This window comes from Stegodyphus dumicola, chromosome 10 (assembly GCF_044657685.1).
Source record: "Stegodyphus dumicola isolate Sdum_Otavi_A_Nest chromosome 10, ASM4465768v1".
In the NCBI taxonomy this organism is placed as follows: Eukaryota; Metazoa; Arthropoda; class Arachnida; order Araneae; family Eresidae; genus Stegodyphus; species Stegodyphus dumicola.
In genome coordinates, this window is record NC_140777.1 from 752,266 (window position 1) to 778,462 (window position 26,197).

The 26,197-nt window shown below is 25.9% G+C and overlaps 5 non-coding genes across 5 annotated transcripts; all 5 read right to left on the reverse strand.

Moving 5' to 3' along the window:
* Nucleotides 1-13,857: 13,857 nt before the first annotated feature.
* On the reverse strand, nucleotides 13,858-13,930 carry TRNAK-UUU (transfer RNA lysine (anticodon UUU)). Its single transcript has one exon. It is a non-coding gene; the product is annotated as a tRNA-Lys (tRNA).
* A 51-nt stretch (nucleotides 13,931-13,981) lies between these two features.
* Nucleotides 13,982-14,054, reverse strand: TRNAK-CUU (transfer RNA lysine (anticodon CUU)). The gene has a single exon. It is a non-coding gene; the product is annotated as a tRNA-Lys (tRNA).
* Nucleotides 14,055-14,064: 10 nt separating this feature from the next.
* Nucleotides 14,065-14,137, reverse strand: TRNAT-UGU (transfer RNA threonine (anticodon UGU)). Its single transcript has one exon. It is a non-coding gene; the product is annotated as a tRNA-Thr (tRNA).
* Nucleotides 14,138-14,143: 6 nt separating this feature from the next.
* On the reverse strand, nucleotides 14,144-14,216 carry TRNAV-UAC (transfer RNA valine (anticodon UAC)). The gene has a single exon. It is a non-coding gene; the product is annotated as a tRNA-Val (tRNA).
* Nucleotides 14,217-14,303: 87 nt separating this feature from the next.
* Nucleotides 14,304-14,376, reverse strand: TRNAN-GUU (transfer RNA asparagine (anticodon GUU)). The gene has a single exon. It is a non-coding gene; the product is annotated as a tRNA-Asn (tRNA).
* Between the last annotated feature and the right edge of the window lie 11,821 nt (nucleotides 14,377-26,197).

Below are 26,197 nucleotides of genomic sequence, written 5' to 3' on the forward strand. Positions count from 1 at the left end.
TTAAAACCAACAAAAATAGAGTTATTACTTATAAATTAAGAAACTTTGAATCTTCTAACCAAGGAACTATTATTGGACAACGCCCACTAGTCAAAATGAATCAAGAAATCAAAAAAAATGATTTATTAACTGATTGTTCTTCCATTGATAAAGGGGAACTAGCGCTAGGGCAAAATGTAGTTGTAGCTTTTTCTACTTGACAAGGTTATGGGTATGAAGATGCGATTATAATTTCAGAAAAATTATTTAAAGATGATGATTTTACTTCAATTTATATCGAAGAACAAAGTATTCAATTTAGAACAGCAAAAATTGGTGATGATGAATTAACAAGCCAAATTCCTAATGTTTCTAAATTTGCTAAACGTAATTTGGATGAAAATGGGATTGTAAGAATTGGTTCAGAAGTTCAAACCGGTGATATTCTAGTAGGTAGAGTTTCTCCTAAACCAAACGATACTCCAACAGCAGAAGAAAAATTAATGGCTGCAATATTTTCTCAAAAAACAAAAAGTGTTAGAGATACATCATTGCAAGTTAAATATGGTCATGGTGGAACTGTAGTAGATGTTGTTATTCTTTCAAGAGATGATGGCGATAAATTACAAGATGGTGTTACTATGATTGTAAAAGTTTATATTGCTCAAAAAAGAAAAATTAAAGTAGGCGACAAAATGGCAGGACGTCACGGTAATAAAGGTGTTGTTTCTAAAATTCTTCCAATAGAAGATATGCCATTCTTAGAAGATGGTACACCAGTTGATATTATTTTAAACCCTCAAGGTGTTCCATCTCGTATGAATATTGGACAAGTTCTTGAATTACACTTAGGAATGGCTGCTAAAATGCTTGGAACTAAATTTGTAACTCCACCATTTAATGGTATTAAGTTTTCAAATATCAACAATATCATGCAAGAAGCAAAGCTTCCTATAGATGGTAAATTTTGACTATATGATCCTATTTTAGAAAAAAGATTTGACCATAAAGTCTCAGTAGGGGTTATGTATATGTTAAAACTTAATCATATGGTCGATGATAAAATGCACTCCAGATCAATTGGTCCATATTCATTGATAACTCAACAACCACTTGGTGGAAAATCTCAAAATGGAGGACAACGTTTTGGTGAAATGGAAGCTTGATCAGTTGAATCCTATGGTGCTTCTAACATTTTGCAAGAACTTCTTACTTATAAATCAGATGATATTGAAGGACGTAATAAACTCTATAATGCAATAATTAATGGCACTCCATTACCAAAATTTGGTATACCTGAATCATTTTCGGTCTTGGCTTACGAATTACGTGGTTTAAATCTAAACTTACAAATAGAGTTAAAAGAAGAAAAAGAGGAATATTAATAATGAAAGATAAAACATTTTTTTTAAATCACAATAATTTAAAACCAAACTTTGACAATAATTTCAAGTCAATGATTTTGTCTATTGCTAAGCCTGAGGATGTAAAAAGTTGATCTTATGGTGAAGTAACTAGACCAGAAACAATTAACTATAAATCGTTTAAACCAGAAAAAGGTGGGTTATTTGATGAAATTATTTTTGGCCCGGTTATAGACTATAAATGTCCTATTTGTAATACAAGATATAAACAAGCAAATGAAAATCAATATTGCGAAAAAACAGATGAGTGTAGAATTTATAAACCACAAATTTTACCTCGTTCCACTAGGCGTTATCGTATGGGTCATATCGATCTTGCAACTCCTATTGTACACATTTGATTTTTTACAATAAACCATTCTATAATCACTAAAATTCTATCTTTAAAAACAGATGAACCTAATAAATTAAGTTCTAGACGACAAATAGAAAACATAATTTATTTTAGATCTCATATAGTTCTAGAAAGTGGTGGTTTAAAATCTTTAACTCAATATGAAATTATTGAAATCAATAAAGCAGCTATTATTTATCGTAATACACTACTAGAAATTCAAAGCAAATATAAAAAAGGATCAGATGAATACGAAGATATTGGTGCCGCAATAGACGAACTAGAACAAACCGCATCTTCTAAACTAGGTCAAGATTATGGTGTTGATTTTTATTATTGTAATGATATTATTCATCAATATTCAAACGCCAAAATAAATACTGGTGCAGAAGCGATTAACTATTTGCTTGAAAATTTTGATTTAAAAGCAGCGATTAGAAAAGTAAAAACTCAAATTACTAAAATTTCTAATGTTATTAAAAAGAAGCCTTCTTCTTATCAAACCCATATGCTTGCTAGAGCTAAGTTATATAAATCATTAGATGTTCTTAATAAATTTGCAACTTCTAATCAAACATTAGATTCAATGATTATTAAGATTTTGCCAATTATTCCTGCGGATTTGAGGCCTTTAATACAAATAGATGGTGATAGACATTCTACTAGCGATGTAAATGATTTGTATCGTAGAATTATTATTAGAAATAATCGTTTAAGAAAATGAAGAGAAAACCAAGCGCCAGTTCTTATAATTCAAAACGAACTTAGAATGCTCCAAGAATCTATAGATGCTTTGATAGACAATGCTAAAAAGAAACCTACTCCAGTTCTAACAAAAGACAATAGACCTTTGAAATCTATTTCTGATGCACTTTCTGGTAAAAAAGGTCGTTTTAGACAAAACCTATTAGGTAAAAGAGTCGATTATTCAGGTCGTTCTGTTATTGTAGTAGGCCCAAATCTTAAAATGCACCAAGTTGGGCTTCCTCGTCAAATGGCTGCTAAACTTTTCGAACCTTGAATTATTAGATCTTTATTAGAACATAAATTAGTTAGTTCAATTAGGGGTGCTAAAAAAATGATTGAAGAACAAGATAATAAAATTTGGCCTCATGTTGAAAATACTATTTTAGATAAAATTGTTCTTTTAAACCGTGCCCCCACTTTACATAGATTATCCATTCAAGCATTTGAGCCAATTTTAGTCCGTGGTAAAGCTATAATGCTCCACCCTCTAGTAACAACAGCGTTCAATGCTGACTTCGATGGTGACCAAATGGCAGTCCATGTTCCTATTTCTTCAATTGCTCAACAAGAAGCAAGAGAATTAATGTTGGCCTCTAAAAATATTTTAGGCCCAAAAGATGGCCAACCTATTATTAACCCTGGACAAGATATAATACTAGGTCTTTATTATCTAACCCAAGAAATAAAAAATGCCAAAGGTGAAGGCTATGTTTTTGTAAATTACGAAGAATTATTAAAGGCTTATGATGCTAATTATGTTGATGTCCATGCTAGAGTAGCCCTTCCTATTGATCAAATTAATAAAATTCATTTGTTTAATTATTTTAATGAAAAGAATTACATAATTTCAACTGTTGGTAAATTTATTTTTAACAAGCTATTTCCTTCTACCTTTGATTTCATTTTTGATGAAAATATTTATAAAAACAATGAAGTTCAACTTGGCAAATATGTTGTCAAATACGGAACTAATATTAAAGAACATATTGACTCATTACCGCTAAATGATGGTTTAAACAAAAAAACAATTTCTAACATAATCAAGATGGTTTATGAACGTTATGAAGCAATAATTGCAAAAGAAGATTTAGCATCAATATTAGACACACTTAATAGTAAGAATATTAATTCTCTAAATGATATGTTATCAAAAATTAAAGATTATAGAAATGAAGAACTTAACTATGAACACATCAATTTATTAAACAAAATTATTAACGAACAATTCAAAAAAATCAATCAAAGAATTTTAAGAAATAATGAAGATGTTGAAAGAATTTTTGAATTAGAAGAAAAAGTTGAATTACTATCTAATGTATGGTTTTCTTACACAAACTTGGTAGCCCAAATCCTGGACAAACTTAAGGATTTAGGGTTTAGATATTCAACCATCTCTGGAACTACTATGTCAATTAGTGATATTACTACAACTCCTAAAAAGAGCCAACTAATCGATCAAGGTCAAAAATACATCATTAAGTTGAAAGATATGTTTAATGATGGTTTAATTACTGATGATGAAAAATATAAACTTTCTACCGAAAAATGAATTGAAATAAAACAAGAAATTGAAAACTCATTAGAAAAAGAAATTGAAAAAAATAAAAATAATTCACTATTTTTGATGATTAAATCTGGTGCTAGATCAAATATTTCTAATTTAACCCAGCTTGCCGGAATGAGAGGTTTGATGGCTACTGCCACCAAGCTTAGAAGAGGGTTGGCTAAAAACCAAATTATTTTAAGAAACACAACAGAAGTCCCTATTATTTCTTCATTTTTGGATGGTCTTACTGCTTATGAATTCTATTCATCAACTCACGGGGCTAGAAAAGGTTTGACCGACACTGCTTTAAACACTTCTTCTTCTGGATATCTAACTAGAAGGTTAGTAGATGTAGCTCAAAATATAGTTGTAAAAGAATATGATTGTTTTTCTTCTATTGGGCTAGTCGCAAAAGATATTATTGATCAAAATACAAACTCTATTATCGTTCCTTTTATAGAAAGAATAGAAGGCCGTTTTACCAATCAAGATGTTTATGACAAAGACAATAATTTAATAGTAAAATCTCAAACTTTTATAGACAAAGAGATTATTTCCAAAATTATTGAAGCCGGTATTTCACAAATTAATATTAGAAGCGTCTTTGGTTGTTTGACTAGAAATGGTGTTTGTCAAAAATGTTATGGAAAAGATTTAGCAAGTAACAGACTAGTATCTATAGGTGAACCTGTTGGTATTTTGGCAGCTCAATCTATTGGGGAGCCTGGAACCCAATTAACTATGAGAACATTCCATACTGGTGGATCTTATTTAGGAAAACAAGACATTACTGGAGGATTTGGTCGTCTAATGCAATTGGTCGATGCTACTAAAGATGTTTGGGAAGACAAGGCGATAATTTCTACAATTTATGGAAAAGTTAAAACCATAGAAAACCACCCAAAAGATCTAACAAAACAAATAATTGTTATCGAACCTTTTATTGAAAATGAAGAAGAACAAATCTATATTTTCACAAAAGGTAGAAAACTTCGTTGTGAATTGAATCAAAAAGTAACTCCAGGGCAAAAACTTGTCGAAGGACCAATTATTTTACATGAATTATTGGAAGTAGCTGGTACTAGAGAAGTTGAAAAGTATATTTTAAAGGAAATTCAAAAGTTATATCATATGCAAGGGATAAGCATTGCCGATAAATATATTGAAATAATTATTAGACAATTCCTTTCCAAAATACTGATAACCGATCAAGGAGATTCACCATTTTTTGTAGGTTCTTTAGTAGATCTTCATGAATATCGTGAAGTTAATGCAAAACTACTAAAGAGTAAAAAAATCCCGGCTTTTGGTGAAGTTATAATTAATGGTGCCAAACGTGTTCCATTGCTTAGTGAATCATTTTTAGCCGCTGCTTCTTACCAAGAAACTCCTAGTGTTTTAGTAAGTGCAGCAATTGGTGCTAAAGTCGATAAATTAGAAGGTATCAAAGAAAATGTAATAATAGGACATAAAATTCCGGCAGGAACTGGCTTTGATAATATAGTTAATAAATCTAAATTTGATTTAAAACCACCAATTAAATTTTTCGAAAAAAATGAATAATAATTCAAAATTAAAAAAAATTAGTTTTGACTTACTACAAAATCTATTAAAAGATTTAGGTTTTATTTATCCCTCTAGTCAAATATATGATGGATTATCGCATAGTTATGATTATGGACCACTTGGCGTAATTTTAAAAAATAACATAAAGAAAATATGACAAACAATTTTTGTCGATCAAGATTTTTGATCTTATTTATATGAAGCTCGAATGTTATTAAATCCCCAAGTTTGAGTCGCTTCTAAGCATATTGATAAGTTTATCGATTATTTTGTAACAAATTTGAATAATAAAAAAAGGTATAGATTAGATCATTTGCTAAATACATATTATCCAGATTTAGTTTTTGATTCGTCAAAAATCGAAGACTATTATCCATACTTATATAAAATAAAAAAAGTAGATAATACTAAAACTTCTTGATCAAAAATTCAATGTTTTAACCTTTTGTTTCAAACAAATTTGGGTATTGTAGAAGACAATAAAACTGTTTTATATTTTAGACCTGAATTAGCACAAGGGCTTATTATAAATTTTAAAAATTTATTAAAAATAAATGGAAATAAATTGCCTTTAGCTATTGCCCAAATCGGCCATTCTTTTCGTAATGAAATAACTCCAAAAAACTTTATTTTTAGAACAAGAGAGTTTGAACAAATGGAAGTTGAATGTTTTGTTAAAAAAACCGATGAAGACAAATATTTTGACTATTATTTAGAAAAAATGGTTTTACTATTGAAAAATTTAGGGTTTGATAGTAATTCATATAGATTAACTAATATAGAAAAAAATGACTTAGCTCACTATGCTAAAAAAGCAGTTGATATTGAATTTAATTTTTCTTTTGGTTGAGGGGAATTGATGGGTCTGGCTAACCGGGGAACATTTGATTTGTCAAACCATGCTTTGTATTCAAAAAAAGATTTAAGTTTTCTAGATTCTCAAACACAAGAAAAAATTATTCCTTCCATTATCGAACCTTCGATAGGTTTAGATCGTTTAATGTTAGCTGTTTTAGATCATCATTTTTTTTTAGAAGAATTAGAATCAGGAAAAACCCGACATTTACTTAAACTAAATTTAAGAAGTTGTCCTTATCAAATAGCAGTTTTACCACTAATCAAAGAAGTTCACAATGAAAGAGCACTTTGTGTATATAACTTATTAAAAAAGCATAATTTTAGAATTACATTTCAAAATAGTGGAACAATAGGGAAGCGTTATAGAAAACAAGATGCTCTTGGAACATATTATTGTTTAACAATCGATGATCAAAGTTTGGAGGATAATAATAACCAAAATTTAAATGAAATAAATATAAATTTGAGAAATAGAGATAGTATGAAACAAATAAAATTAACTTTAAATGAATTAATTCATAATTTTTATAAACTAGATGAAAGATTTAATTAACCAAATCAAACAAAAGATGAATATAGTAACTATTATTGGTCAATATCTTAATTTACAAAAAAAAGGGACAAGTTTTCTAGCAACTTGCCCATTTCATAGCGACACAAATCCATCACTTACTATTTCTGAAAAAAAACAGATTTTTAAATGTTTTGTTTGTAATGTTGGAGGGGATGGAATTAATTTTGTTGCACAATATGAAAAAATAAGCTATTTAGAATCTCTTAAAAAATTAGCTAATCTTTTAAACATTGAATATAAGTTTAATTTTAACAATAAGAAAATTAATTATACAAAAGAGCAAGAAGAAGTATTAAACGTCTTAAAAGATGCTAATGATTATTTCATGAACCTAATTTTTAGTGTTAAGGGAAAAATTGGATTTGAGTATTGTAAAAAAAGAAATTTAGAACCAAAATTAATAGAAATTTTTAAAATTGGTTATAAAGATGAATCAAGTAATCTATATGATTTTTTGTTAAGCAAGAATCATAACGAAGATGCTATTATAAATTCTAATTTGTTTAGAAAAGATAATAAATGTTGATTTGATAATAGGCTTATTTTTGCGCTAACTAATGATGAAGGTGATATTGTTGGTTTTACTGGCAGAATTTTAAATAATGATAAAGATGCTAATAAGTATTTAAATTCACCAGAGTCTAGTTTATTTAAAAAAAATGAAATTTTATATAACTATTTTGCAGCCAAGCCCTACATAGAAAAAGAGAAAGTTGTTTATATTCTAGAAGGTCAATTTGATGTTATAGCCCTTTACAAATCAAATTATAAAAATGTATTAGCATTGATGGGTTTAAATTTTAGCAAATACCATTTAACTATATTAAAAAACTATCAAATAAATTTATTTTTGGATCCAGATATTCCGGGGAAACAAAATTGTTTGAATATTATTTTGTTTTTACTAAAAAATAATATTTCAAAAATCAATGTAGTAAATAATACTACTAACTTAGATGCAGATCAAATATATCATAAGTTAGGAAAAGAAGAATTGATAAATATTTTAACCAACAAACTAATCAATTGAGAAAGTTTTGTTTTTGAAACACTCAAACCTAAAGAATGATCTAACATCGAGATGATTGAAAAATTCTTAAATCAAATAAGTATTTATTTTTATTATTCGACTAAATTGAATTATGAGTTCTATGTAAAAAAAATTAGTAAACTAACTTATTTGGATGCTCAAACCATTAAAAATAAAATAAAAAATAAATTTTTTAATTCAAATAACTCTACTAATCGCTTAGAAAGCATCAAATCACAAGAATTAAAAGTTAATATTGTGGCATTCAACCCACTTTTATCTTTACTAAAATCGATATATTATCATAATGATATAATAGAAATAATTGTCCAAAAGAATTTGTCTAAATATATTAGCGATAATTTTCTACCACTTTTTAATTATTTAATAACTAAAAATAAAAACAAAAACGATGAACAAAAATTTAGGGAAAAAATTAATTTAATAACTAATAAAGATATTAAAATATATAGAACAAAAAACGAGATAATCCAATTAATCGATAGAGTCAAAGAGAACCATAAAAAAGAATTAATCAAAAAAATTGACCAAAAAATAAAAACTACAAAAGATCAAAAAGTAAAACTTGAACTAATTAATAAAAAAATCCAATTATTAAAAAATGAAAACAAAAATGGCAAAAATTAAAGAAAATCCCCAAACTTTAGAAAATTTAATCGAAAAACTAAAGATCGAACAAATAAAAAAAGATGACTATCTTACACATCAAGAAGTTTTTGATTTTCTTGATAACAAAAAGATAGATTTAGTAGATGAAGTAGTCGATGAATTATTTGATCGACTATTAGATCAAGAAATCATTTTAGATAATATTGATGATAAGGATTTTGATTATAACAATAGAGATTTCCAATATAACGATGTTTCAAATATTTCTTTGCTAGATTATGATGATGATATTGATTTAGAAGAAATAGATGATGATATTGAAATAGATGATGCAAAGATTTCTAATAAATTAACTGATACCGACGACATTATAAAATGATATATGAGATGAATTGGTAAATATGGTAAATTACTAACTCATGATGAAGAAATAAAATTAGCTAAATTGATTGAAAAGGGTGGTATTGTTGGAAAACGTGCTAAAGAAACTCTAATAAAAAGAAATTTACGTTTAGTAGTAAATAATGCGAAAAAATACAAAAACCGTGGTCTATCATTTATCGATTTAATTTCCGAAGGTAATTTTGGTTTATTAAAAGCCGTATCAAAATTTGAATATAAAAAAGGTTATAAATTCTCAACTTATGCGACTTGATGAATAAGACAATCCATAACAAGGGCTGTAGCCGATCAAGCTAGAATTATTAGAGTCCCAGTTCATATGGTAGAAACAATTAATAAAGTTATTAAAACTGAAAGGGAAATTTATCAAGAATTAGGTAGAACCCCAACCGATCAAGAAATAGCCAAAAAAATTGGTAAAGGCTTTAGCGCTAAGAAAGTAAGACATATTCGTAAAATTAATATAGATCCAATTTGATTGGATAAACCAATAGGTAAAGAAGAAGATTCATCTTTTTCAGATTTTGTTCAAGATGACACTTCAATATCTCCCCTTGATTATTCAGTCCGCGAAGAATTAAAACACATTCTAACAGAGATTATTGAAAAACATATCACAGATACTAGGGAAAAAGAAATAATATTGCTCCATTATGGGATAGGAATAGATGAAAACGGAAACAAACGTAAAGCCCATTCCTTTAATGAATTAGCAGATATTTTTGATGTTGGGAAAGAAAGAATTAGACAAATAGAATCAAAAGTATTAAGAAAATTAAAACAACCTAAATATCATCGTCGTTTAAAAGAATTTAAACACGATATGTAATTGCTTAATTAATATACTACAAAATAAAATTGGGACGTATAAGTAACCTTGCTACTTGTTGCACAACATAAACATAATAAGGAAAAGACCAATAGTTTTGAATATATTTTTAGAACTATAATGACGAATTGCTAGTAGTTGATAGTGTGATAAAATCCTAAATCATAAAGATTCAAATACAAAATGTATATTTGCTCTGATAATGCTCATGTTTATACTAGCAAATGCTTTATTGATTATTTAACTAGGAATCAAAAAATACATCCATTTTTACAACAACTATAGGATCACATTAAAATAAAACTTCCACCAAACGAATTATTTTATATATTATAATTTACTTACTAAAGAAGGACTATTGCTTATGACAAAAAAACATTTCTATTACCATATATTAAATCATTTCTATTGACTTATTAATTTTTTCTTTATTGTATCAATCCCATTATTTTCTATTTTGTTTTTCGTTCCCCAAATTAGAGCTGATTGATATAAAATTAATGGTATTCAATGATGAGTCTTTTTGCTAATATTATATTCAATTGGGCTTATTATGGCCATTATAACTTATACACATGATTTAATTTTTAATAGTAATAAGTTGGATACTCAAATAAAAAAAATAAAAATACTATCAATACTTAGTTTTTCTTATTATCACTTTTATTTTTTAAAAAAAATTAAAAGCTGAGGAAACGAAAATATTAAATTAAGTGAAATTTTTCTATTTATGCCACCTAACAAAATGATAAATATAGATAAATTAAGACTGAAGTTTTGAAAATATTTCTCAGCGTTTTGTATTGTTATTTTATGACTAAGTTTGATGGTTTTATTCAATAGATTTATCCAAGTGATAAAAGATGCTACAATTGCAGATTATATTTTTATCGCTATATTTATTTGGATGGTTTTGTCTTATATAGTGAACAAGTTTATTATAAGTTGTGATAATAATTATATTACTAACAATAAAACCTTATTAATTATGCTAAGTTTATTACTTATGAATTTTCATACTATTTTTCTTATTTATAAAATTAATAAGAATACTATAACTTTAAAGTCATAAAATCGTTAATACTTCACAAAAAAAACCTCACTAGGAGGTTTTTTAATTTGTAAACTCAATATCAGATGCAACACTTTTCTGTTATTAAGTTATTAATTAATTTATTTTTTAAACAGTAGTGGATTTATTAGCAGGAGCACTTCATTCAATTAGCTTGTCTATTATTTTTTCATTTAAAATAGCAGTATGCATATTTTCTTTTTTATATTGTTCTTTAGCTTTTTCTAATGAAATGTTTAGATAAGCTGATATTTGATTATATGTTCTTTCATAATCTTTTTCTTCAACTTCAATATTTTCCAATTTTGCTATTTTAGCCAAAAAGAATGTTTCTAATAATTTTGTTTTAACATCATTTTCTATATCTTTTTTAAATTGATCCATACTGATTTTTAAATTTTCTAAATAGTTTTCAATAGTTAAGTTACTTTTCTTTAATTGATTTAATAAGTAGTCATATTGGCGTTGTGCTTCTTTATCTACTATTATTTTCGGAACAACAAAATCACCTTGCTTTTTAAATATTTCTAATGCTTTTGTTAAATAATTTTGTTTTTGAATAATAGTTTTTGAATTTACTAGTCTAGCTTTAATAGCATCTTTGAACTCTTGTTCATTTTTTGCTCCATGAGCATGCTTTTCGATTAATTCAGGAGTTAACTCAGGAGTAATTTTAGTTTTGATATTTTTGATATTAACTTGGAATTTTGCATTTTTACCAGCCACTTCTTTAGAATGGTATTCTTTTGGGAAAGTAACTTCTACTTCATAGTCGCCTAATCCTTTGTTTATTAATTGAGTTTCAAAACCTGGAATAAACCTATTCGTTCCTATTTCTAGTTCAAAATTTTGACCCTTATTTCCATCAAATTCATTATTGTCTATAAAACCTGTGAAATCAATTACAGCAATATCACCATTAGCTACAATTTTTTCTTCTTTTTCAACAACTTTGCTTTCACTTTTTAGGATATCTTTAATCTCATTTTCAACATCTTCATCTTTAATTATTGGGGGTGTAAATTCAAGGTCTAAATCTTTGTATTTAAAATTTGAAAAATCGGGCAAAATTGGGAAAATAAATGCTAGTCTCAACTGAGTTTCAGTCATAGCATCAATACTATAATTTGGTTGGTCTATAATTTCATCTTCTTTTTCATCTAATGCATCATAAGCTATTTTTGCATGTTCATCCAATAAACTATCTATAGCTTTTATCCAAACATTTTTTTGATCTATATGCTTTTTTGCAATGCTTTCAGGAACTTGACCTTTTCTAAAGCCTTTAATTGAAAGATTTTGACTTAGTTGGTTGAAAATTTTTTTTTGCGCTTTTTGTCACTTTTGTTCATCTACATTAACCAATATTTTTAATTCACTTTTTTTTAAATCTTTAATTTTCTCAATCATTTATCCTCGATTTCAATATTTAATTGTTTTATGATTATAACATTAGCATTTTTTTAAGTAATAATTTTCTTACGATATTAGTAATAGTACTAAAAATAAAAAAACATTATATATAAAAATAATAATGTAATTTTTTAGGTATTCTATTTAGTTTTAATTTTTTGCAAATCTTTTCTTTTATAAAAATTAACCAAACGATGGGGAACTTTTTCACCATTTATTGTTACTAGATTTGGTACATTTAGATGATGGTGTGAACGACGTAGTCTTTTTCTTTGTTTTGAGGTTTTTCTTTTTGGAACTGCCATATTTTATTTCCTAATATTTAACTTTTGAATAGTATCTTGATATTTATTTAAATCATTTTTTCTTAAATAATTTAATAAAGTTTTACGTTTTTCAATTTTAGCAATAAATCCCCTAAAAGAGTGTTTGTCTTTTGGATTATTTTTAAAATGTTCTTTTAGACTTTCAATATCACTTGTCAAAATCGCAATTTGAGCTGAAATATCTCCAGTATTTTTCTCATTTCCACCAAATTTTTGGATTAATTCTTTTTTTAATTCTTTATTTATCATAAATTCTTTTTCATTTATTTCATTTTTAACCTAGCAAATAAAATCTATTTATTAACCAAGATAAAAAAACTCAATAGTTTTATAATTTTACTAAAAAGTCTAAATAATTATATTATTTTATTTAATAAATTCAATATAAATTTTTTGATTTTCTAACTTTTTTAGTTTTTCTAATTCGATAAATTCTTTGTTATTAATTCTTAGCATAATCTTTTTATTTTCAAGATTTGGTTGAATAATATGTTTAGGCCAAATCAACTCCCCATTTTCAATTTTAGTTTCTATTGAAAAATAGAATGGCGCTAATTTTTTTATCATATTAAATTTATTTTCAGCCACAAGTTCAACTAATAATGAAGTTGATACATCTTTATTTTTTCAATTAAATAATTCTACTTTATCAAAAACCTTTAATAAATCAGTGGTTTTATACTTTCTATCTTTGCCAAAAGCAAAATCTTTACCCACCATTATTACATCAGGTTTATAGTCACTAATTATTTTTTTTATTCAGATTAAACCATCTAGATTACAAACAGTTTTAAAATTTACTTTTATAACTTTATCGATATTAAGTAATTTTGCTTGTTTTTCTTTAATTTGGTATTGGCAATATTGAGTTATTTTCTTATGAAAATTAGCATTATTAAAATCAAAAATAGTTATATAGATTTTATGATCTTGATACTTACTTTTGGCTTTATTAATCAAATTCAAATGCCCGTTATGAAATCCATCAAAAGCACCTAATATTAAGACTACTTTTTTTTTGTTATTTGTCATTTAAAAAAATGATTTGGTACACAAGGTGGGACTCGAACCCACAAAAACTAGTTCCTAAGACTAGCGCGTATGCCTATTCCGCCACTTGTGCATGGTACACCTTATAGGATTCGAACCTATGACCTACCGGTTAAAAGCCGGGCGCTCTACCAACTGAGCTAAAGGTGCATATTTTTTGGCCCACTTTTTATAATTTTAAAAATAAAAAGTGTATTTTGGTACACCTTATAGGGATCGAACCTATGACCTACCGGTTAAGAGCCGGGCGCTCTACCAACTGAGCTAAAGGTGCTAATAAATGGTGCTGGTTATAGGATTCGAACCTACGACCTACCGCTTACAAGGCGGTTGCTCTACCAACTGAGCTAAACCAGCAAATGGTGCAAAATGAGGGACTCGAACCCACAACCTCCGCTTTGTAAGAGCGATGCTCTACCGATTGAGCTAATTTTGCGTTATGGCAGCCTATACGGGAATCGAACCCGACAATGCTCGGATGAAAACCGAGTGTGTTCACCAGTTCACCAATAGGCCAAAATGGCGCCGATTACAAGATTCGAACTTGTGACCCACTGGTTAACAGCCAGTTGCTCTGCCAACTGAGCTAAATCGGCATATATTTTAGTCAAATAAAATAATTTTATCTATTATACAAAATATTAATAAAACTAATTCTTATTTTATAAAAAAAATTAACCAATTATGACATTTTCTTCAACATATCTATAATTTAGGGCTTGTTTTTTTCTTGATCCTCAAACTAAAATAGTTGAAGAAATTCCTAATTGACCAATAAACATAATTAAAATAATTGTAAGTTTGCTAATGGTTTCTAAATCTTTAACTTCACTAGTAGCAAGACCTGATGTACCAAAAGCACTAGAAATAATAAAAAAAGCATCCAAAAATTTAAAATTATTTTTATGACTTTCAGCTATTAAAATCACAAAAGTAGAACCATTGATTAGAAATATAGCTAAAACAAAAACTATCAATGCATTAATCGAAGTTTGACTAGGTATCGTTCTTTTAAATACCATCACCCTATTTTTAGAACGAAAATTTGCTAATAGTGTAAGGAAAATAATTGCTATAGTTGTTGTTCTAATTCCTCCAGCTGTAGAAGACGGGGCATTACCAACAATCATCAAAATACTAAAAAGTCATTTAGTTCCAGCATGCAATTTACTTATATCCATTGTTGAAAAGCCGGCGCTTCTAGTCGAAATAGTATTAAAAATCAAATTATAAATATTAGAAAAATGGTTGTCTTTGTATTGTTCTTTATTTAAAATGTATTCGATTAATAAAGTCCCGCTAACACCTAAAAGTGTAAAAATTAAAAAAGTAAAAATTGAAATTTTACTAAAAAGACTTATTTTAAATTGAGTTTTATAATACTTACTTTTTAAATAGTAATAAAAATCATATATAACTGGATAACCTATTCCACCAATAATAATTAGAATAATTAAAACAATATGGATTGAATAGCTAAAGTAGTAAGGAGAAATTGATTTATCACCCATAAGATCAAAACCGGCATTATTAATCGCAGAAATTGTATGAAAAACGCCAAATCTCATAGAATTAGCTAAATTATGATGTGGATTAAACTGATTAAAAATTTCATTTTGAAATTGAATCTTAGAAAAATAAAAAATAATAGTTAGAATAAAGCTAAAAACCAAAATTGAACTCAATATAAAAATAATAGAAACTTTAATCATTTGTTTTGAAAAGCCAATGTTAGGACAACCTCTTTCAGTAGAAACAACTTTATTACTTTTATAAGAGATGTCATAGTTTAAAATTACATTTACTATAAAAACTTTTATTGTAAAAATCCCTATACCACCAGTCAAAATTAAAATAGCAACTATAGCTTGACCCAAAACATTGAAATCTTTGACTAAATTAACGGTGGTTAAACCTGTATCAGAAAATGCACTAGCTGCTAAAAATAATGAATCTAAAAATTTTACCTTGCCATTTAGAATCGATTCATTTGTTTGAGAAAAATTTGAATTAAACAAAAAAGCGCTAATTATAGTAATGAATAAGTAAGCTAAAAGTATAAATTTATATGGTGATAAATTATTAAACTTAAAATGTAGTTTGTTTATTCAATGTTTAAATTTATGCCAATAAGCCATAATAACATGCTCATTTCAATTCTTTCATTATATATAAAACAAATTAAAAATTAAGAAATTGCAAAATAGTATAATAGTGATTTATATATGAGCAAAAGCAAAAACCAAATTTGTGTAATCGGCGTAGGAAGATTTGGTACTTCAGTAATAATGCAATTGACAAAACTTAATAAAAAAGTCCTAGCAATTGATATTGATGAAAAAAGTTTACAAAATGTTTCTCGTTATGTAGATACAATAGTGGCTGATGGATTAGACATAAATTCAATGAAAGCACTAGGGATTAATTTATTTGATACAGTGATAATTAGTACTCCAAATAATATTGAAATAGCTGCCACTCTAATAGAATTGGGAATTAATAAAATAATAGCAAAAGCTAATAATGATACCCAAGAAAGAATTTTAAGGTATTTGGGTGTTAATATGATTTCTAGACCTGAACTAGAAGCTGGAAAAAGAATAGCTAATATTGTAAGTAATGAAGCATTTATAAAATATTCCAAAGACCTTCAAGAGATAGGAACAGACTATTCTATTGGTTCTAGTGAAGTGTTAAATAGAAAGTGAATTAATGTAAATCTTGCCAATTTACCATTTAAAAAATACAATTCATTAGTAGTTGCCATAAAAAGAAATCAAGAAATTTTTCTTCCTGATGGTAATTTTAAATTAAAAAGTAATGATATCATCACAATAGTAGGTAAGACCAATCAAATAGTTTTGTTATTTACAGAACTAAACAAAGGCTCAAAAGCCAACGAACTAGAAAAAAAACAATTAATTAAAAGAAAAAGTCTCCTAGAAGAATAGAAATAATTAAAAATTTGCTATATAATTATTACTTTAATAAATAAATTTTATGACATACGCTTTATTATTGGTAATTTTCATTTTTGCGATTGCTATTTTTATAATAATTGTTTCTTTTATTATGGCACCTGATTCTAATAATTTTAGCGGTGCAATAGTTGGCTCTTCAGATTTGAAGTTGTTTTATATTCAAAAACAATCACCATTAAAAAGATTTCTAAAAAATCTTATGTATTTTTTAATCTTTCTATTAGTTCTATCAATTATTATTTTACATTTTGTTGCTAAAGCAAAGAAATAAGTAAAAGATATTGATTAAGAGTGATAAACATTATTTATTTATAGTTTAAATGCTTTATAACCATCAAATTATCCAATTATTAAAAAAGAGTAGTCATCCTATTAGTTTTGATGATATTTTTAATAATTTTTTCTATTTTAATAAATCAAAGTTTCAACTCAACAAACAATTGAACGAGTTAATCGACGATCATAAAATTTTTAAAACTAATAATGGAGAATATTTTTTACCAAATCAAACAAAAGAAACAATCAACAATTTAGATGTTAATCCTAAAGGGTTTGGTTTTGTAAGAATAAAAGAATTACAAGATAAATCAATAATGATTTTTAAAACCCAATTTAATGGTGCGTTAAATGGCGATCTTGTTAGAGTAGTTTATTTTCAAGACCCATTTAACAAAGAGCAATATCAAGGTTATGTTAAAGATATATTAGAGAAAAGTAATAAAACATTAGTAGGTGTTTTAATAAAAAATAATGATTATGTTAATTTTGAGCCACTAAATAAAAAAATTATAGGCCAATTCATTGTAGAAAAAGGTGAATATTTTAATCATGATGATATAGTAAAAGCAGAAATTGTTAAAGTTAATAAACAATATATAACAATTAAAATAATTAAATTATTGTCTAATAAAAACCAAGATTTTTCTACTACAAATTTATTGATTGAAGAAAATAATTTAGACTTAGATTTTGAACCTGATCTTGATAACATTGCTAAAGAGCTTAATAAACCAATTTTAAATAAAGAAAAAGAAAAAAGAATTGATTTAACTAATAAATTGTTTGTAACAATAGATGGAGAAGATACAAAAGACTTTGATGATGCTATTTTGGTTGAAAAATTAGAAAACAATAACTTTTTACTTAGCGTGGCTATTTCTGATGTTTCTTATTATGTAAAAAAAGATTCACCATTAGATCAAGAATCATATAAAAGGGCTACATCTATTTATTTATTAGAAAAAACTATTCCAATGTTACCATTTCACTTATCAAATGGCATTTGCTCTCTTTCACCTAACGATGAAAGATTAGTTGTAGTTTGCCAAGTAGAAATCGATGCTAATGGCAATGAAAGAAACATAAAACTTTTTAGGGGAGTTATTAAATCTAAAGCTAGATTAACATATAAGCAAGTAAATGAATTTTGATTTGAAAAAAATATTAACAACATATCAAGCTTAGAGCTTCAAAATATGTTAATGTTGGCTAAACAACTATCTGATGTTATTTCTAAAACCCAACATGAAAAAGGCTATATAAATTTCCAAATACAAGCCCCAAAGATTATTTATGATAGTAAAACAGGGAAACTAATAGATGTTAAAATAGAATATCAATCTCCTTCAGAGTTAATGATAGAAAATTTTATGGTAAAAACTAATGAAATAGTAGCTAGTTTTTTAAACAAAAGAAAAAAGATGTTTATTTTTAGAGTCCACGATGTTCCTAGCGCTGACAAATTAAATAGCTTTAGCAATTTATTACAATATTTAAAGATAAAAGTTGATTCAGATACTTTAAATAATATTTCTTCCCCCAAAAACTTTAGTTTATTTTTAGAGAAAATTCATTCTAGAAGTTTAGGAAACTTTTTTAATATATTTTGTCTCCAAACTATGTCAAAAGCAATTTATTCAGCAAATAATATAGGACATTTTGGTTTAGCATCTAAATATTATTGCCATTTCACTTCCCCTATTAGAAGATATCCTGATTTAATTAATCATAGAATATTAATCAACACTTTAGATAATGAAAATGATTATTATGATCTAGAACAATTAAACAATATAGCTAATCATTGCTCTAAACAAGAGCAAAAAGCTTCTGAATTAGAAAATCAACTTAAAGATATGAAGCTTGCTGAATTTTTTACTTCATATTCAAACCAAATCTTTAAAGGTGAAATTGTTGGAGTTACTAAATTTGGTTTTTATGTAGATTTATTTGTTGATGATAAGATTTGTAGTGGTTTTGTAAGTATAAAATCATTAGAAAGTAATACATATCAATTGGTTAATAATTTTGTTTTATCAAACCAAAAAAATAATTTTAAGTTAGGAGATACTTATAATTTTAAAATTATTTCTTGTAATAAAATGGATGGCAAAATAGATTTAATACCTATTTTATAATGTATAATTTTTTTTCAATTTAAATTAGTATGAACAAATTTTTAGAAGATAATCAACATTGATTAAACTTTATTGTTATAGTTTTATTAATAATAATTATTCTTTTTATTATTACACCATATTTGTTTAGAATTTTTTATTTTTTTGAATCTAAAAATAAGTTTAAAAATCTTCCTTCTTCTTCACAAATTAGATTAATTTACGAGCTTAATGATGCGGTTAAGTTTTTAGCTAAAAATAAAGTTGGCGCAATTATTACAATAACTAAAAAAAAGAACTTAGATAATTTTAGAACGGATGGCACTTTAATAGATTCTAAAATTTCTTCAGCTTTAATATTATCTATTTTTAAAAAAAATTCACCTCTCCATGATGGAGCAATAATAATTGAAAAAGATAGAATTAAATATGCTGCCACTTATTTTAAAATTTCTTCAAAATCATCTATTAATAAAGGTTCTAGACATCGAGCTGCTTTAGGCATCTCTGAAACAACAGATTCAGTTACGATAGTAGTATCGGAAGAAAGGGGAATAGTTTCTATCGCTCATTTAGGAAGACTTTATGATGTAAAAATTGATGATTTTCCTGAAAAATTAAATTTGTTGCTATTAAATTAAATTATAAAATAGTGTATTATTTTAAGAAATTTTTATAAGGGTTAGTACTCAAGTGGTCAAGAGGAGTCACTGCTAATGACTTAGGTCGGTTCACACCGGCGCGGAGGTTCGAATCCTCTCTAACCCGCCATATTTTTATTTAGTAGATAAAAACCATTACAATCTCATATATGAATAAACAAAAAAGAATTATTAAATCAATTTTTTTATATTGTTTATTTCTATTTTTTTTAGTTATTTCTACTCATTTAATAAAAGATATTTTTCATGATAAAAACCAAATTGTAAAAATTTGGCTTTACTTATTAATCTCAATCTTTGTTTTGCAAATAATTTTTATTATTTACTTAGTTTTTCAAGATAGAGATAGGTACATAAAAATTTTCTGGATTATTTTTACTAGTTTTTTTCCTATTTATGGGCATTTAATTTTTATATTTTTCGGTAAGCGTTATAGTAATAGCCAAAAAATTAAAGATTACTTTAAAAACCCTCTTTTTGAATATGAAAAAATAAAATCTAAAAGCCATCAAAATAATTTACTGGATTTTTATAGTTTGACTATTAATAGAGGAACCTATGCCGGAGAAGTTAAACTATACACAATGCCTTTTGATGGGTTTGATGCACTTTTTAACGATATAAAAAGTGCTAAAAAAAGTATTCATTTAATTTACTATATTATTAAAAATTCAACTATTTGAGATAAATTAAAAAAACTTTTGTTAGAAAAAGTTAAACAAAAAATTGAAATTCGTTTAATTTTTGATGATATTGGTAGATGAGAGATGCCTTGATATGAGTTTAAAGATTTAAGAGCTCAAAATATCGAAATTAAGATTCAAAATAAAATTTACTTTCCCTTTGTTGGAGCAAATACTTTTTATACAGATCATAGAAAATTAGTAATAATTGATGGAGAAATAGCTCATATTAGTGGAGCAAATTTAACTGATGAGTATATATCAATGGATCCAAAATATGGATTTTGAATTGATTCTCACATTAGAATTTATGGGCCTGCTGTTTTATCATATCAATTAGTATTTTTGCAAACTTGAAATAATTTAAATTTAAAACCAGTTGCTGATATTAAGAATTTTTTGCCTAACTTTAGTAAAAATAAAGTTAAAAAAAATGCCGATTGCATTTTATTGGAAGATGGCCCAAATATTAAAGAAAATAGGCTTTTAAACATTTTTATAGACTTAATAAATAAAGCTAAACACTCTATTAAAATAGCCTCTCCATTTTTAATTCCCATCCCAGTCATTAAAAATGCTCTTTTAGAAGCAGCAAAAAGAAAAGTTGATATTGAAATATTTTTACCTAACCGCCCTGATAGACAATTTACACATTTTATAACTATTTATTGAATGAATGTATTTTTAAAACATAATATTAAATGTTATTGGACTAATAATATATATATTCATTCAAAAATGTATATGTTCGATGAAAAAATAGCAGTCATAGGATCTTTTAATTTAGATTATCGTTCTTTTTTTTATCAATGAGAAATAGCTGCTTTAATGAGTGGTCAAATTATTAAGAAATTTAAACAATTATTTGTTGTCTATAAACAACTTTCTAGTTTAAAAAAACTTCCAAGATCAAAATTTTTTAATATAACTTCTTTTTTTCAAAAAATTTATATTAACTTTATTTCACCAATTTTATAGTTTCTTTAAATAAACATAGTAAAATTATTTGAGATGAAAAAAAATACTTTTACCATTATAGATCCCATTGGACTTCATGCTAGGCCTGCATCTTTTATGGTCAAAACCGCTTCTAAATTTAAATCAAATATTTTCCTTTGTACTTCTAATGAAAAAAAAGGAAACTTAAAATCAATTATGAGTATTTTAGCTCTTGGAGTTAAAACAAATCAAGAAATTGTTTTGGAAATAGATGGAGAAGATGAAGAACAAGCTATGGAAGAAATGATTAAAATTATGAAGGAACAACAAATAATTTAATAGTTTTTAAGAATTATGATTATTAAAAAAGGGATACCTGTAAGCCAAGGTTATGCTAGTGGCAAAGCCATTGTTATTGATCAGAAAATTACTATTAGTAATTTAAAAATAACTGATTTAAATAGTGAAATAAATAAATTAGATTTAGCAATTTCTAAAGTTAAAGAAAATATTTTAAAAATTCAAGCAAATGCTTTAAAAAATATCGGCAAAGAAAGTTATCAAATCTTTGAAGCTCATCTTCAAATTTTGGAAGATCCAATGATTTTAGATGAAGTAAAAATATTAATTAATCAAGAATTTAATAGTGCACTTTATGCCATTGACATAGTTTCTTCAAAATATATCTCTATGTTTAGACAAATGGAAGATGATTATATGAAGCAACGTGCTTCAGATATTTTCGATGTTTTTCATCAAGTTAAATTAGTTTTAGCAGGTAAATCATTAATTAATTTAATGACAGTAAATTATGATTCTATTTTAATTTCTTATGATGTAACACCATCTGAAACTGCACAAATTAATCAGTATATAAAAGCTTTTGTTGCTGAATTGGGTGGAATAACTTCTCACGCTGCTATTATGGCAAAAACTCTAGAACTACCAGCAATTTTAGGCATTTCTAATGTGTTGGATGGAATAAAAGATGGTGATTTAATTTTGGTAGATGGTTTTGAAGGTACTATTTATGTTAATCCAGATTCAAAAACATTAAAAGATTTTGAGATAAAAAAAGAAAAAGCTAAATTACAAAAAAATGCTTATTTGTCATTTATAAATAAACCTTCTATTACAAAAGATAATCATAAAGTTAAATTATTTTCAAATATTGGAAATGCAAAAGATTTAGATCGTGTTTTTAAAAATGATGCCCAAGGTATAGGGTTATTTAGAACAGAGTTTTTATATATGGAAAGTTCTCATTGGCCTACTGAAGAAGAACAATTTCAAGTTTATAAAAAAGTTTTAGAGTCACTAAAAACAAAACCTGTAATATTTAGAACTTTGGATATTGGTGGTGATAAGAAATTATCATATTATCAATTTGAAAAAGAAGAAAATCCATTTTTAGGTTTTAGAGCTATTAGATTTTGTTTAGCCAATCTTGATATTTTTAAAACTCAACTTTTTGCTCTTTTAAGGGCTTCAATTTATGGCAATTTAAAAATAATGTTCCCAATGATCGCAACTATTGAAGAAATAAAAAAAGTAAAAGAGGTTTTTAATTCTTGTCAAAAAGAATTAGATAAAAAAAATATTAAATATAATAAAAATATTAAATTAGGGATGATGATAGAAATCCCATCAGCAGCAATTTTAATAGATAAATTTTGTAAATATTTAGATTTCTTTTCAATAGGTACTAATGATTTAATCCAATATTCTATGGCGGCCGATAGAATGAATGATAAAATTTCTTATTTATATCAACCTCTTTCACCTGCGATTCTAATTTTTATCAAACAAATTATTGAAGTTGCCCATAAGTATAATAAAGTTGTTGGAGTTTGTGGGGAAATGGCCGGCGATTTAAGAGTAGTACCATTTTTAGTTGGCATGAATTTAGATGATTTTTCAATGACAGCGAGTTCTATTTTAAAAGTAAGATCTCTTATTAATAAATTTACTTATGAAAATGCAAAAAAATTAGTAAGAAAAGCTTTAACCTTTGATACTCAAGAAGAAGTGCTAAATGAATTAAACGATTTTTTTAAAGAACATAATATTAGTTTATTGGAAAAGATTTAGTTCCTTGTTGAAGTAGTGAGTTCCCTTAATATTGAATATTAAATAAATTAGTTTATAATTCCAATATGGAAAAAAAGAGGTTTTGAAAATATTTTCTTTTTGCTTTAATTACCTCAGGTACTACTATTGGATTAGCAAGTTCTCTAATATATATATATATAAACCTAATAATCAAAAACAAAAAAAATGATCCAATTTTTTAAATAAAATTAGACAAGGTAAAAAATATAATATATTAACTAAAAAAAAATATGATCAAATACAAGATAATAATGATTTGAAAGATCAATTAATTCAAGAAATAAAAAATCAATGAACTAATATTTGAAAAAATACTGGTTTAGGTGACATTGATGAAAATTTAGAAATAGAAATTATTGATAAAAAACCCAAACAATCAATAATTGAAGATAATGAAGATAATATTAATAAAGACCAACCAACAAAAGAGATTTATATTAAATTAAACTATAAAGGGGATATTAGTTTAGTAGAAGAAATGAATTTATATCTAATTTACTCTTTAGAAACTAAGTGGTCTGACTTTATTAAAGAAGTTAAAAATCAAGGGTTATTAACTTCAATTGATTGAGCTAAATTTGAAGATGGTAATAACTGAAATAAAATTACTGAAGAAATCCGAGATGCATTAAGAAACACTTGGACTACCGCTAAATTAGATCAAATCAATAATAATTTAATTATTACTATTTATGATAAAAGTAGTAAAAAACTAAGCGGAGAAATTACTAAACATGATGTAGATAACATTAAAAACATCACTATTGAATTAAATTATAAAAATGGAACTAATGACTTAAAAGAAAAAATAGATAACATCAATATTAATTTAAATTATTCTCTAGAAACTAAATGAAGTAATTTTACTGAACAAATTGAAAAGAAAAATATTTTCAAACAATTTAAATGAGCAGATTTTAAAGATGATGATACCTGAGATAAAGTAATTGAAAAAATTCAAGAGCAATTAGAAGATACTTGAAAAGATGCCAAGTTAGGCGATGCTAATATTTTTGATAAGTTATATATCCAATTAATTGACAAAAAAACCAATACTCCTTTAACTGGTAAAATCAATCGAAGTTATGCTGATGAGTCTAAACCAATCACTATTAAATTAAGTTATAAAGAAAAAGATCTAGAAAAAAAACAAATAGATAATGTTAATGTTCAAGTATCTCGCTCATTAAAAACTAAGTGGTCTGACTTTATCAAAGAAGTAGAAGAGAATATTGTAGTTAACTCTAATTGATATGATAATGCAAATGATTTGACAACTTGAAATCAAATGCAAGCTTTTTTAAAAGATCGCTTAGAATCAATATTTAAAAAACATAGCTTGGTTGAAATAGATAAACTAAATATTAAGTTTCTTTACAATGGAAGTAGCTTGACTAGCCAAAAAATTGGTGACTATTCAAACAAAGAAATTGTAATTAAATTAAGCCACTTAGATGATGAATCAAAATTGACTAAAGATATTCCTATTACACTTTCAAAAATTCCACTTTCTCTAAAAACTAAATGAAATAACTTTTTCGAAGAAGTTAAAAAGACAAACTTTTTCAACAACTTCGAATGATCTGAATTTGAAAATGACAAAAACACTTGAAAAGATGTAATAAAAAAAATAAGAGAGAATTTAGCTAATATATGAACAAATGAAGGTTTAGAAAAAATTGAAGAAAATTTGATTATTACTCTTTGAGATAAACAAAATGAATTAAAAGGACAAATTAATAGAGATTATGCTGATGAGTCTAAACCAATCACTATTAAATTAAGTTTTAAAGATAACCCAAATCTAAAAGAAAAACAAATAGATAATGTTAATGTTCAAGTATCTCACTCTTTAGAAACTAAGTGGTCTGACTTTATTAAAGAAGTTAAAGATAAAGGGTTATTAACTTCAATTGATTGAGCTAAATTTGAAGATGGTAATAAATGAAATAAAATTATTGAAGAAATTCGAGATGCATTAATAGGCACTTGGACTACCGCTAAATTAGATCAAATCAATAATAATTTAATTATTACTATTTATGATAAAAGTGGTAAGAAACTAAGCGGAGAAATTACTAAACATGATGTAGATAATATTAAAAACATCAATATTGAATTAAATTATAAAAATGGAACTAATGACTTAAAAGAAAAAATAGATAACATCAATATTAATTTAAATTATTCTCTAGAAACTAAATGAAGTAATTTTACTGAACAAATTGAAAAGAAAAATATTTTCAAACAATTTAAATGAGCAGATTTTAAAGATGATGATACCTGAGATAAAGTAATTGAAAAAATTCAAGAGCAATTAGAAGATACTTGAAAAGATGCCAAGTTAGGCGATGCTAATATTTTTGATAAGTTATATATCCAATTAATTGACAAAAAAACCAATACTCCTTTAACTGGTAAAATCAATCGAAGTTATGCTGATGAGTCTAAACCAATCACTATTAAATTAAGTTATAAAGAAAAAGATCTAGAAAAAAAACAAATAGATAATGTTAATGTTCAAGTATCTCGCTCATTAAAAACTAAGTGGTCTGACTTTATCAAAGAAGTAGAAGAGAATATTGTAGTTAACTCTAATTGATATGATAATGCAAATGATTTGACAACTTGAAATCTAATGCAA